The 3,186-nt window shown below is 42.0% G+C and overlaps 1 pseudogene; it reads left to right on the top strand.

Moving 5' to 3' along the window:
• The window catches only part of LOC105462770, a 5,365-nt pseudogene extending 3,571 nt beyond the window's left edge, over positions 1-1,794 (top strand).
• Positions 1,795-3,186: the final 1,392 nt, after the last annotated feature.

Below are 3,186 nucleotides of genomic sequence, written 5' to 3'. Positions count from 1 at the left end.
TATATATATATATATATATATGTTTATATACGTTTATATTGTTAGTATACGTGTTTATATTGTTTATGACGTTTTATAGTTTGTATTAACTATTTAATTAAATTGTATTGTATTCCAACTATATTAAACTCAATTTATTTCATATTTATAATCCTATTTTTTATCAATTTTCAAAAATTACAGCTAACATTTGAAAGAGAAAATGCAATTCCTTTACAAATTTATTTGTTGTATAGAGGTATCTGAAAATATAATTTTTTTTTAAAGATACAACTTTAATTCAACGAATATTTTTACGTATAAGATCCATAATATGTAATAACACTAAATACAGTAAAATATACTTTTTACATACATTGTTATGTACATTTAAAAAAAAAATTATATTTTACAACACAGATACCCTTGCAACAGACAAATTTCTTTGTAAAGAGATTTTACCTCTCCTTAAAAATGTTTGTGCCAGTCCGGCAGGAGGGAATATTCACTTTAAGGAGGGAGTGAATAATTTCGCCCTTTCTGAAAGAGTGAAATTATTTACTCCGCATTGGATTGAAAATTGACTCTCGCTTAGAATGATTTTTCACTCCTTAAGAATGAAAAATTCATTCCAATTACGGAGTAAATGCTTCACTCCCTTCTTAAAGTGAATATTCACTCCTGACGGACTGGCGCAACGTTCACGATCGCTAGGAGTGACATTTCACTCCCTTAAAGTGAAATTTCACTCCCAAAAATTTAGAGTGTAAGTGATCGTCTATCAGCGGTGTCGGAAAGTTATCCTTGACGGTGATCTTGTTTATTTCTCTGTAATCAACGCATAATCTCAGATTACCGTCTTTCTTATGTACCAGTACGATTGGACTCGCGTACAGGGAGGCGCTTTCTCTAATTACTCCGTCTTTGATTAAATCGTCCAAGATAACACTTAATTTTACTTTATCGGCATATGTTAATCAACGTGCGCGAAAGCTGATCGGTTGTTCGTGTTTCAGACATATTGTCATTTCTGGCTCACTCTCGGGCGGATCTGATTTTGTACTTGCTAGGTAAACGTCATGGTACAAACCCTTTAAATCTTTTGTCGCGTCGTACGGAGCACCCATATTAATATTTAGATCAAATTTATCGGCCGACTGGTGACATCTATGTGCATGATTTGGTTACTAAAATCATCCGTATTCGTCGACGAATCGGTTTCGTTCCGCACAATCTCAAGCGTTCGATAGATTACTATTTTTAACGCTGGATTAGAAGTAAAATCCCGTCCTAACAACGCAATACCGCTCATAGTTTTGTCTGGCACAACAAAAAATTTAATAACAATATTGACGTCATACACTCGAATATGTCTTTCAAAAGTGCCTAATATTTTGATCCGCGAATCGTTGAGACCGTTAAATCGGAAATTGTCTTTTGTAACGGGGGCCCGATAATTCGCTGGCGCGTAGTTTGGTTTAATTAAGCTAATCGGTGACCCAGTGTCGATAATCGCTTTACAAGAGAACGGGTGCCCTCGCTATCCGTGACAGTATAAGAAATCAGTGTCGTGTACGGCTCAGTTCCGATAAACGGTTGGATGAGGCTCTCATTTGCTGCTTGACTCCGTTGGATTGCTAGGCCGGATGTTGGATGGGCCCGCGGTGACTCGTGGTTTTGTACAATCTGTTGCACGGTGTCCTTTCTCTTGGCAGTTGTAGCACTTCATCACTCTCGGCGTCGGATTCACATCGGTATTCTTGATTGTAACTGATTTCGTCTCCTTCTTAGGTTTTTGCTGGCTGGTTCCTGTAGAATTCCGCTATGTTTTCCAACGTCTCAGAGTAATATTTTCAAACGCCTCTACTAGTTCGGCAGCATCCTTGAAACGTTGTAGTTTCGCATGGTCCCGCAGCCGTGAGTCGGATATTCCGTCGACAACGTAATCGATAATTTCATCTGCGTCTATCGATATACGATTTGCCAAGATTACTTTGTCGTGGTAGTATTCATTGAAGGTTTCCTCTGTTTGCCATGTACATCGTTCGAATTCCTTCCGCAGGGTCAACTTGCTAGAGCGGTGATCGAACATTCGCTTTATCTCTTCCAGAAGATTCGTCGCGCTCAACGCAATGTGTTCGGGTTTCGAGTAAAACCAGCTCAAGGTTTTCCCTTTCAACCTCGAACTAATTAACACTCTTACCGCATTGTCGTCAAGACCGTAAGTGTTCTGCAGCAGCTCAATTTGCTGTTTCCAGTTTCGAAAAGCGTTGCTTGAGCCATCAAATTCATTTAGTAGACCTTTGAGTCCCTTCGTATTGATCGTTCCGCCCTCGCTCACGACGGGACTTCCGACTGCCATAGGCCTCAATTCGGCTTCGCGTCTGGTTAACTCAAGCTCGCGCCGAAGCAGATCTCTCTCGCGTCTGATAAGTTCGAGCTCACGGGTCGTGGCGGGATCTTCTCGCATTGCTTGCTCTTCTATCTCTGCCGTGCTGTCGTGTCCCTGTTGTTCCTCCGTCCTAACGTGTTGCCGCACTTCTTTCCATACGTTCGAGTTATTTTCGTGCAACCGGAGGATGAGGTCAGCTTTATTGCCCGCTGTTGGAAGATTCCTCTCTCGCAGAAACTCCTTCAGCTGTGCGACGCTGTAATCCGAAGGATTCACCTCATTTGACATATCGTCGGTGTTCCCGAGCAGCAAAGTCACTAACGATTTCCGGCGGGCGTGCAGCAACTGTCACCTCTAACACTCGCGATCGCGACACGGCGGTCCGGCACACAGCCCGTTAACTCGCTTTGTTGCACACAGCAAGGGTCGCTCGCGAAGTGTTAACTTGTCACGTATTTGCTCTAGCGTTGTTTGATGAACGATAATTCCCAACGCACGCAACACGAACGCGTAACTCAGGGTGAGTGAATCCCACTTCTGAAGACTGTAGGAGTCGAAAATACTTTATTTAACGATTCGCTCGCTACAGGGATCGGTCGGAGACTGACTGCTCGTCTCTCGCAGGGCCTCGAATATATATCCGTCTATCTAGTCGTTTCGGCTCGGCTTTGTCGCCGCGATCTGAAGCCCGGTCTACAATTGCGTAAACGTAGACGTAAGTGGTTGTGAATTGTTGTAAATCGCAGTTGTAAGCTGCTGCTACTAGTTGTAAATTGTGTTGTGAAAGACAGTTTAACTTTATCTTTCACGACTAC

The sequence above is a fragment of the Wasmannia auropunctata genome, unplaced genomic scaffold, assembly GCF_000956235.1.
Source record: "Wasmannia auropunctata unplaced genomic scaffold, wasmannia.A_1.0 LD336095.1, whole genome shotgun sequence".
NCBI classification, from domain to species: Eukaryota; Metazoa; Arthropoda; class Insecta; order Hymenoptera; family Formicidae; genus Wasmannia; species Wasmannia auropunctata.
Note: the sequence above shows the minus strand (reverse complement) of the source record. Positions and strands in the feature narration are given on the sequence as shown.